Source organism: Hylobates moloch, unplaced genomic scaffold, assembly GCF_009828535.3.
Source record: "Hylobates moloch isolate HMO894 unplaced genomic scaffold, HMol_V3 SCAFFOLD_2, whole genome shotgun sequence".
NCBI lineage: Eukaryota > Metazoa > Chordata > Mammalia > Primates > Hylobatidae > Hylobates > Hylobates moloch.
Window position 1 is genome coordinate 160280707 of NW_026652277.1, and position 12118 is coordinate 160292824.

The 12118-nt window shown below is 38.5% G+C and overlaps 1 long non-coding RNA gene across 1 annotated transcript in view; it reads right to left on the minus strand.

Annotated features, from left to right (window-relative positions):
• The window catches only part of LOC116476250 (uncharacterized), a 101734-nt gene extending 90332 nt beyond the window's left edge, over positions 1-11402 (minus strand). The window contains exon 1 of the long non-coding RNA XR_004250176.2: positions 11279-11402. This is a non-coding gene — a long non-coding RNA (uncharacterized LOC116476250). The remainder of the gene's footprint in view (positions 1-11278) is intronic.
• Positions 11403-12118: the final 716 nt, after the last annotated feature.

Here is a 12118-nt window from a genome sequence, read left to right on the forward strand (position 1 = left end):
AAACCAAACCAAATGCTCAGAACATTTTTTCCAGCAAGAAAATCCAATTGTTTCATTTGTTTTAGTCCAAAGAACATGCTTTAGCAAGGCCTTTGTCTTGAGGATTTTACCACTGTCTTTGAAACTCGCTTCAAAATTTAGTCTTTTTAAAACTGCACAAGTAAAAAAGGAAACTTTCTTTCCCTATAAAATTCAATTTACATGTAAAATTAATTTGAAATCTAACATAAAGTCAGATTTTTACAAGCATTATTCCAAAACTCATGCCAAGAAACAGGCACTTGTACAATTTCATGCCTTGCACTTAATTTCTTCTTAAGTAAAGCAATTGAAAAATTCATTAATTTTTGTCTTGATCATTAGCTTGAAAGTTTTCATTTAATGAGACCATCAGTTGAAGCTATTTGATGTATTCTGTGGTTGCCTCTGAGGTTAACTCTCTATTACCAGTTTTAACCATGCTATAGTCCAGACAAAATTTTTATTTGCTGACTTGTTTGAATAGTTACAGTTTTCTATACCCTGGGCATTATAATTATTCTAACTTTCCTCCAAAATCTTGTGATCTTTTGCCCTCAGGGCCAGTAAGGGTGCATGTTCAGTGACACCATTCAGGCTCTGCTTGCCGCTTGGAGTGGAGTTTGGAGAATAGTGGGGATGCTTTTGCCTTTCATGCCTTCTCCCATCCAATTTGCCCTGATGAGATCATGCTACTATTTAAGTGGCCAGGGCCCTGAAAAGCCCCTACTACTTCATATCAGATACATACACCCTGGGTTTAAAACTGTAAACAATAAATGACCTGGGCTTTTTTTCTGTTTTTTTTTTTTTTTTCCTACTTCACTGATTTTTCCACTTGTATTTCTCCCTCTTTCCTTATTTTGACTTTTTAGTGTCTTTGTGTGTTTTCTTAACTTTTGAATTGTATGTTTATTGCTTTTATTTTCTTTCTTTTAAAAATGTTAACATGGTTTCTATAAGCTTTTTTTCTAGAAATTCTGTAATTTTGATTTGTATATTTCCTTTGACTCAAGATTTATTTTTAAAAGGATTCTTGTCTCCAATCAGGTAGATTTTACTTTTTGTCATTGGTTTCTAGTCACACTGCATATTTATATTGGCAGATGTTGCTTGCATAATTTATTATTGATTTATTATTCTTTAATGATTGGGCAAGAGATTCTTTCTGTATTGTGAATTTATTTTTAAATATGTCTCAAACTCCTTTTCCTTATTTTCTTGCTGACTCTTTCGGCTCTTCCAGACAAGGAGCAAGAGGGGCACAGTAGTATACAGAACACAGACGTGGACCCCAGTCAGACCTGAGTGTGAATCTCTGCTGGGCTTCCTGGCTGTGTGACTGGGGCAAAGTGATCTTTTAGTTTCAGTTTCCTCAACTGAACAAATGCTAAGATTAAAGGAGATAATGTATGCAAAGGGTTTAAAGGAGTATCACGAAAATGGTTGTTATTCATCATCATCATCATTATGATTACTCTTGTCTACTTCACTACCAATAAATTACTTATATAAAAATTGCTTTTATGAAATTCCTGGAGAAATTGGAAACTGTTACCTAGCTAATGTGAATAGGGGATACAAACACACACATATATAGAGAGATATGCATGCTATATGCAATTTTATTAATCTTTTTATTAATCCTATGAAGTAAGTAAAGTGAGAAATATTCCACCCATTATATAAAGAGACCATGATTAGATAATCTATGGAGCCACCTTCAATGACTAAGGAACTACTAATTCCAGGGGGTTGACCCAGGCCTTCTAACTAAAACTGTATTCTACATAATCACACACTCCTACTTGATTTAATTTATGTTGCTCAAATGATTTCTGAGTATGCATCAGGTAACTGTGAAGTATTTGTTAAAGCAGGCCATTATCGGTAGTAGTCATGGTACACTTTCACATTTCCAAGGACAAGAATATAGGTTAAGAAATAGCCCAGTCTAATTGGATCTACATTCGTGCTCTTAATGTGTAAGGGAAGCATGGAATAAGAGGACATGATCAGTGAAGAACAAGTTTAAGACATCTTTTGTTTGGTTATGTTTTTGACGCCAGCAATCTGAAAGTCTGAAAAAATCTTATTTGCAGCAATGAGACATCTTAGCTGCTTTCCTCACGAAGTCCAGAGAATTGTGGATTTTTTCAAGGCTGGAAGACCTTTGAGACAGAGGTCAAGAACAGTAAAAGGTGTTCCAAAGAGTGCTGTCTGGGCAAGCCATTTCAAAATATTAAATGGGTTATTGTCTCTCAAAACAACACTACTGGGAGCTATATAATTCTATTATATATATAGATGCCTCATTTTATTGACATCTCCCAGGAGTTCTGAAGTGCTTTGTAACTGACTGGTTCCCCAACCCCCACCTCTGGAGAATGACAGAAAAGCTAGTGATCCCAACCTTGCATCTAAACTGCTTGCACGGACATCTTTGATGTACCTACAGCAGACTTGGACAAGGGTGCTAATGCTGCACAGTGCCCCTTCGGTTCTTCTTCCGTCCAGGTGATAGATTATAGAGATAGCAGTTTGACTTTGGAGTATAAAGAACACCACTGGGAGGCAGAGGCAGGTGGATTGCCTGAGCTCAGGAGTTGGAGACCAGGCTGGCCAACATGGTGAAACCCTATCTCTACTAAAAATACAAAAAAAATTAGCCAGTCATGGTGGTGTGCGCCTGTAGTCCCAACTACTTGGGAGGCTGAGGCATGAGAATTGCTTGAACCTGAAAGGTAGAGGTTGCAGTGAGCTGAGATCATGCCACTGCACTCCAGCCTGGGCGACAGAAGGAGACTCTGTCTCTAAATAAATAAATAAATAACACACCTTCCCCATAACATTGTAAAATGTTGGTTTACCAAACAAAGTATCCATTTCACATTTGATTTCTGAGTACTTTTTAGAAAACGATCCTTTCATAAAAAGGCCTCTGTATTTGTTTGGTGAGAAACAACAAACAAACAAATTAAAATATAAGAGGAAGAGTGTGCACTGGGGTGGGAGATGTTTACAAGGAAGTGTGCTCACCTTTCACAATGATCACTTAACAAGCATGTATTGAGCCCCTATTGAATGCTCAAGAACAATAGAAAAGTACTTTCCGTACAAAGAAGATTTCTGTTCAAAGTAAGAGTGAGATTGACAAGTGGTTCCAGATTTTCAGACACATGACCTACTTTCAGGGCCTTCTCTTTGAATCGTCCATTTTGTTCCATTGCTAGGGAACTCCCCTTTGACATACAAGCATTCAGCTACAGCCGTGCCCAGGAACACTATGCAGCCAGGACATTTGTGTCCTGTGAGACCCATGAGAAGTACCCCAAACCTTGGGGTACCTCTATCTCTTCTGGTCCCTTGACCACTAAAATACACTTCCTCTCTTCTTTAAAAGTGTAATAGATTTGTCCCTAAGAGTTGTAGAAATGCCAACAGGATTTGTTTCATTTTTCGTCAATCTCCTGGGATGGCTGGACTAAGAGAAAAATATAGACTAGTAAATTTTCATTATATGTATGCACAGTTGATCTGAGCATGAAATAGTACTCATTGATATGGTTGAAATATCTGCAGAAATCCACAGATCTGCCTTGCAAAACCATGTATCAGGACACTTTGATGACATATATGCAGGAAAAGATGGTAAAAGCATAAAAATTCTCACAATCCAACTGAGAACCTAGAAAAGAAAATGAGCAAGCTATGCACATTGAAATTTGCTTTTTAAAAAACATAAACATAAAGCTTTAGTCAGTGTAGTTTTATATCAATTCATTCGTACTCAGTCTTGTTTAAACTATTGTCATCTACTAATAATTCCTTTACAATAAAATTATTGGATTCCTCTTTCAGTCATGATGGAATAACTGATATCAGATTTGCTTTCTTACTGTAAACAACTAGAAAACAAGGCAGAGTATAGAAAAGGATTGTTACCAGATCTTAGAAATGGCAGTACAGGATTATGATCCCTGAGAGAAAATAAACAAATGAGGTGACCCTTGTAATTGCCTCACCTTCCTTCCTTCCAGGCCACAATACTGGGAGAAGGAGCATAGCTCTCTCAGTGAGCTGAGGATACAGAGTTTGGAGTTCAGGGAAGATGGGGAGACTGGAATGTGTGGTGCAGATTGCTAGAGAAGCAAGCTATGCAGATAAAAACATCCCCCAAATCTGCGTGGAATCCTCTCTAGTCTTTGCCCGAATAACATGAGCATACTGTGAGAATCCACAAGACTAGGCAATAAAAAACAACTTCTGAAGAAAAACAACAAAAAGTAGGGAGCTCTGTGCAGAATAATTCCCAGAGCTCACACAGCACTGAGACATCTTTGAGATTCATCCAGCTAGTGTGGAGTATACTCCTGAAACACCCAGAATATTCAGGAGAGACCCAAGAAACTCCAGTCTTAATAATAAAGCTAAACTGCTTCTAGAATAAAGTTTGGCCTAAACCCATCCTAACAAGTTTTAAAATAAGCTTTAAAAATATGGAGCTCACATATAAATAACTTACTGCCAAAAGAAAATTTAATACTACTTAAAGAAAAATGAAACCCCAAAGAGACATACTGTATATATATTTATATATTTTAAGTAATATAATATATGCTAGTATAATACATAAATATATTGTTAATATATATTATATTATTCAGTAATATATAGCTAATATTGTATATAAATATATATTACGTTATATATATTTATATATATTCTCTCTCATCATATATATAAATAGAAAGAGAGAGAGAGAGAGAGATACTTGCAGCAATGTGATGTTACAATGTCCAGCTTCCATTAAAACATCACTGGACATATGGAGAAGCATGAAAAATGTGACCCACAACCATAAAAAAATCAGTCAATAGGCACAGACACAGAAATAATAGAGAGATAAAATTAACAAGGAGTTCAGAAACGCTATTATAAATATGTTCAAAGATTTTTTTAAACATAAGAATTTTATGGAAATTTTAAATGCGACAACATCTAAGAGAGGAGAAAGATGGAGTTGAAAAAGCAATTTGTAGCCAGGTTATGAACTATGGATGTCAGGTTTGCACACCTGCACACCCACATGGATTATACACTTGCAGAGTGGAACTGACAGGCAGAGAGGCCCTGGAGCAGGACTGCATTGGTTACCAGGCTATGGATACCAGACACCTCAGCATGCCCCTCTCAAGACACTTAATCCCACAATGCCTTCCTTCCTCTTTGATAAATAGTTGTAATAATATTACCTAGTTACAGGTTATGTTGGTGACTAATTAAGTTACTGCAACCAAAGGGTTATAGAAGTGTTAGGTGTTATTATGTGTGTATGTGCATGTGTGTGTATACACACACTGACTTATATGTGACATTATTCTCTGTTTGTTTTTCTCTTACAGGTTCTCTGGGAAGTCATCACTGCCTAGAATAGAGAATGAAATCAGCAAGTATCTAGCATACACCATATATGTGACTTCCTTCCATCTGAGTCCAGGAAGTCAGTCTGATAACCATCACAGCTTTCCTCCATCCATCCAACTCTAACTGGAACCATATGGATATTATAAAATCTCAACCTTGAACTCCCTTTAATGCAGCCAGGGGCTCAAGTTTATTTAAGTGTTTGATCTCCTGTTTTCCCTATGTATGAGATGGGAGTATTTCTCTATCAATATTTAAAAGCTGGTACCAAACGACCTTGAGTATGGTTAAGTAGGTTTCTCTATCAGTTCATCTCTTATGGTTTGGCTCTAGTGAAGTTTAAGGAAGTGATTTGATTATAGAAGGATGTGAGATTCTACCAAATGCACATTTCTAATCTTAGTGGAGGCATTTACTTATTTCATTTAGTGTTCACCTGGTGTCTCACCTTCTTGGAAGAGTTTTATCATGTGTACTAGCCAGGTTCAACCAGAGAAGCAGAACCACTGGGAGATTTATATGCATTAGAATATTGTAAGGGATTTCACAACTGTGGAAGCGGGTTAAGTTTCAAGTGAGATGCTAATGCAGGAAGTCCAGAGGGCGGATAGTCAGGAAGATTACTGCTATAGACTGAATGTTTGTGTCCCAACAAAATTTATTAAAATTCTAACCCCCAATTGATGGTATTAGGAGACGGGGTCTTCAGGAGGTGATTAGTTCATGAGGGTGGAGCCCTCATGAATGCAGTTACTGTCTTCATAAAAGAAATCCTAGAGAGCTCTCTCCCCACTTCCACAGATGTCTCACCAGACCCTGAATCTGCCGGCACTTTGATCTTGGACTCCCCAGCCCCAAGAACTGAGAGAAATAAGTTTCTGTTGTTTGTAAGCCTTCCAGTATATGATAGTTAGTTATAGAAGCCCAAATGGTCTAAGGCAGTCACAAAGTGGGGGAGAGCAAAACAAGCTGGAGCTCAAGTGCATGGAGCAGGACACAAAGGCCCAAGGACTGATTAAAACTCCTGTCCACTCTTCTTGCTATGTCATTGGTAGCATGGACATCCTGCAGAAGCCAGGGCCCTTCCTCAACAGAGGTAAAGGCATATACCTGACCCAGAAATCAGAGAAGGGGGAGAAGGCTCCAGGGAGAGGAAAAGCAGCTGCAGACCCACGTGTTGCTTTAAGCCAGCAGAGTCAGTCAACTATTGTTGATTATTTGTGTAGAAAACCAACGTATGAACTGCAGAATCATAAGGCTGCTAGAAATTGCAGAGGTCATTGATTCCAGTCTTCTATCTCCAGAAAGGCTTTGTCCAAATCTCTTCAGACAAAACCCTAGCCATCTCTCTCTTTGTTCAAGGTGTCCTCACATAGGCTTTCAACCACCCTTTGCATTATTTAACAATAGGTTGGACTCTGTTTCTATCTCTATCAATTGTAAAACTGAAATAATCTTGAAAATTTGGACTATGTATCTATTATTAACTAACATTTCTGGAAAACGTAAGTGAAAATGGAATTTGTGGATTTGTGAGGAAATAGTTGTAATTATCTACCTGGCATTGACAGTGGCTATTTATTCATTTGGTCAGTGGTCAATTTGACTGGCTACTCCAGAGTTTCATGGCTACCCTAGCTCATGGGCCAAGTGGACTGTGCTGAGACCATAACAAGCTTTGTTAAGGCCAAAATAAACAATTTTGGGATCTCAAGTATGACAGTTCGTGCCTGTAATCCCAGTGTTTGGGGAGGCTGAGGGGGAGGATTGCTTGAGGACAGGAGTTTGAAGCCAGCCTGGACAGCATAAGAGATCTCATCTCTATAAAATATATAAATTATCTCTATAAAATAATAAAAAAATTAGCTGGTCATGGTGGCTGGCATGTGACTGTAGTCCCAGCTACTGGGAAGGCTGAGCTGGGAGGGTGGCTTGAGCCCAGGAGCTCTAGGCTGCAGTGAGCTGTGATAGCACCACTGCACTGTAGCCTGGGTCGCAGAGTGAGATCCTCTGTCAAAAAAAAAAAAAAAAAAAAAGAAAGCGGAATACTTTCTGGGAGACTCATGTGACCACATATTTATCTTGTTAGTAAATATTACTACTTCTAGTAAGATAATTTCCCCTTGTTTCTAACATAAACCTTCAACTTCAACAATTCCCTTTTCTTTATTCAAGTTGAATCAGTAACAGAGTGTCCAGCATCTTGCTAATTAGGCCTTTGCATAAATGAAGACATTTTAGCCACACAGTTTTTCTTAAGTGATTCTGATTTCTGTAGCCATCCTACTCCTTTATTTTCCAGCTCTTTGGTCATTTCTTCCCTTCATCTCCCAAAATCTTGACAAATTCTCTTCCTATTTCCTAGGTTCTAAAACTATAGAAAAGTTAGATGGAAGACATTGTTTGAACTGGGATTAAAGATGTGCAGAGGACATTTATGCAGTATAATTTTCTTATTATATTCAGTGTGGACATCTTCTAAACAGTATTCTGGATGGGAAGTTCACAGCCCTTCACTGTTCCCCAGTTCTGCAATTCACTGGATCACTTTGTCTTGATGGAGTCCTCGTGTCATTTTAAAGGCTTTATCTTAATAGCTTAAGCTGCACTTACTCTATTTTATATCATATAAACAGTCTGTAAAGAGCCCTTAAAAGGCAAATTGATATTTTTTTTTTGTCAGTCACAACAAGCAAAAGGACAGTTCACCTTCACCTCCTTGAGGTTGTTACGTTTTGTTTGCCAAGCAGTCCAGAATAAGAATTATGCAACAGAGTTCTAATAGAACACTCTCAACTGTCAATATCATGTACAGATCATGTCTACCAGTGGCATTACTGAAGGTGAATAGTGAATACTGTCTTTTACTCTCCTGTTACCTCTAGACTATTTAGAGCTTCTCAGAAGAAATGTGATGGATATTGTCTTTGTCTGCCCAAGTTGCCATAGTAAAATACCATATACTGGGTGTTTTAAGTTACAGAAATTTATTTCTTACAGTTCTGGAGCCTGAGAAGGCCCAGTCAAGGGGCTAGACAGTTTTGTTTCTCCTGAGGGCCCTTTTCCTGGTGTAAGTTGGCACCTTCTTTCTGTGTCCTTGCTTGGCAGAAGACAGCATGCTCTGGTGTCTCTTCCTTTTTCATAAGGGCACGAGCCCTATTGGTGTAGGACCCCACCTTCATAATCTCTATTAACCTTTATCATCTACTCACAGGCTGTATCTCCAAATACAGTCACATTGTAGGTTAGGCCTTCAACATGTGAATTTGGGGGAACACAAAAATTCAGTCCATAACATTCTGCCCCCGACCTCTCAAATTTTAAATTCTTCTTCCATGCAAAATACTTTCATTTTGTTCTAACAATTCCAACCCTAATAGTCTAAATTCATTCCATCATCAGCTCTAAAGCTTAAAGTTCAAAGTCTCATCTAAACATCTAAATCAGATATAGAGGTGAATCATGGTATAATTTATTCTGAAGCAAAATTCCCCTGCAGCTGTGAACCTATGAAACCAAATGAGTTATGGGCTTCCAAAATACAGTGATGAGAACAGACATTCCCATTCTCAAAGAGAGAAATTGGGAGAAAGAAAGTGGTGATGTTCTGAAGAAGATCCAAAACCGAGGAGGACAAATCCATTAGACCTTAAGGTTTGAGAATAATCCTCTTTGGCTTGATGTCTGTGATAGTTAATACTAAGTGTCAACTTGATTGGACTGAAGGATACAAAGTATTGATCCTGGGCGTGTCTATGAGGGTGTTGCCAAGGGAGATTAACATATTAGTCAGTGGACTGGGAAAGGCAGACCCACTCTTAATCCAGATGGGCACAGTCTAATCAGCTGCCAGCATGGCTAGACTATAAGCAGCCAGAAAAATGTGAAAAGAGAGACTGACCTAGCCTCCCAGCCTACATCTTTCTCCCATGTTGGATGCTTCCTGCCCTCGAACATCAGACTCCAAGTTATTCAGTTTTGGAACTTGGACTGGCTCTCCTTGCTCCTCAGCCTGCAGATGGCCTATGGTGGGACCTTGTGATAGTGTGAATTAATACTTAACAAACTTCCCTTTATATATATACATTATATATAAAATATATATAATATATATTAAATATATAAGTATATGTATTATATATAATATATTACATATAATATATATTAAATATATATTACATATAATATATATTAAATATATATTATATATATATATTTTATATATATATATTCCATTAGTTTTGTCCCTCTAGATAACCCTGACTAATACAGTCTCCCAACTTCCAGCCTTCCCGGAATGGTAGTGTCATTCCACAGCTTTGCAGAGCCACCCTGTCCTCCAGCTATCTGGGAGGGACCTGCCCCCACAACTGTCTGAGAGGGCCCCACCCCTGAGGCTCTCTGTGAGTGCCACATAACTCTATGCCAGATCCCCTTTCTCTGAAACCAAGGAGAAAACAGTGTTACCCCCTGGGCCTGTGGCAGGAGTGGCAGTCCTGCCTCTCTCTGAATTCACTTCAGGGCCATTCTTCCCTTTTCTTGAAGAACAGTGTATCTTCACAGCCAAATACCTCTATGGTCCTGCCCTGTAGAATCCAAGAAGCCTTGACAGCCTTCCTTTATTTTGTCCCATCTCCATCCTCTTTCGTTCAAACTGGCAGAGTTTCTGCTCATATACGCCATAAACTCTTTATCAAGTGATAGTTCAGCCACATCTTTGATGTTCTCTTTAGAACATGCTTTATCTTTTTTTGCAATATGGATAGACTGAGGATTTTCTCAATATTTAATTTCTGATATTTTTGGGATTTTTTGTGAGTTGGTTGGTTTGGGATTTTATTGTTTGTTTGCTAAACAATTCCTTCTTCGATTTATCTCTCTCTTCTTGTATTTTACTATAAGCAGTCAGGTGGAACCAAGCCACTGCTTCAACACTTTGCTTACAAATCTCTTCAGCTATATAACCAACTTCCTTGCTCTCAAGTTTTACCTTCTGCAAAACGTAAGGACACACAGTTCAGCCAAGTTTGTTACTTTATAACAGGGATAACCTTTCCTTGAGTTTCCTATAACATGTTCCTCATTTCTATCTGAAACCTCACCAGAATGGCCTCTAATGTACATATTTCTACCAATATTCTGTTCATGATTATATCCCAGCCCAAGGAAGTTGGGTGGGACAGTTTCCCCTTACTCATGGGAATGTCAGCCTTCTGTCCTGTTCAGGCCCTCAACTAACTGAATGAGACCCACTCAGAATATGGAGGACAATAAGCTTTACTCAGTCTATTGAATCAAATGTTGGTTTCATCCACAAACACCTTCACAGACACATCCAAAATAATGCCTAAACAAATATCAGGGCATCCCATGGCCGTGGCAAGTTGGCACATAAAATCCACCATCACAGGTACCTTCTATTTTACTTTCAAAATTTGTGTGGATTTGTTGAGAGGATATGTTTTTTATTGTCTGTTTAACTGATTCATCCAACAAAAATTCATGAGTTACTATTATGTGCAGAGCTATACAATGTCCTATATTCTGTACAAAATTCTGACTGCTCAGAGAAAGACTTTTTTCACTTACCACTTAAACAGAGGAGGGAATAATTACTTTCTTTCCCTTTAAGAGACATACGATATTTGGGAAAATGCTGGTTAGTGGAATACCAGTTCTCAGCATGGTTTTCTAACACTTTAGACTTACAAATAAGTGACCTGTTACAGACATTGATGTTGGCAATATCAGTAGGTCTGAGACTCAGACCAGGGTAAATATATTGGAAACCTACAGTGAAAATCATATGTAAAAAGAAAAAATATTCACTTACTTGCAACTGTAGACATGTGCTGATGAGAAGGGAGTGAGAGCTGAAATCACTGGTCATTCCAAATGGTCTGAGGGCCCACTCTCAGCCTTAACCCTGCCAGAGAAGGGCAGGTTTCTAGGGTCTGTTTGATTTGTGGCCTCTGACTCAGCAGGGCTTTAGCAGCACTTGCGTCATGTAAGAGAATGATTTGATGCAAGCCTCATTTAAAGGGTCACTAGATAGCTATGATTTTTGACCTCTGCCTGTTTCTGCTCAATGCATATAGAGACAAACAAACAAAACATTTTGATCAAACTAGCTCCCTTCAAAAAAGGTAAGATAGTAGTGGCCGTACAAGGTCACTTCTTGATAATACTTAGATATGGACAAAAGAAAACAGCAACAAAGAGCCGTAGAATCTCACGACGGTGAGATCATTGTGACAACACACTGATTCTCCAGGGAATGTGCCTGTGTCTAAGATACTTCTCAATATATGGTTAGGAGCCCATTCTGCAGTGCAAGCGCTAAGCTATTTTCCATTTTAGTGGTATCTATAACAGATAATAAAAATCACAGGATATTTACAAAAACCTTATCTATGGAAAGAAAAGAACAAAGTTTCCAACAAATACATCAGAGTTTTGTGAAAGAAAATCAATTCAGCCAGATGCAGTGGCTCATGCCTGTAATCCCAACACTTTGGGAGGCTGAGGCAGGAGGATCACTTGAGCCCAGGAGTTCAAGACCAGCCTGGGCATAACAAGACCCCGTCTCTACAAAAAATAAAATAAAATAGCCAGGCTTGGTTGTACATGCCTTATTCCCAGCCTCTGACTCGGTGGGGCATCAGCAGTGATG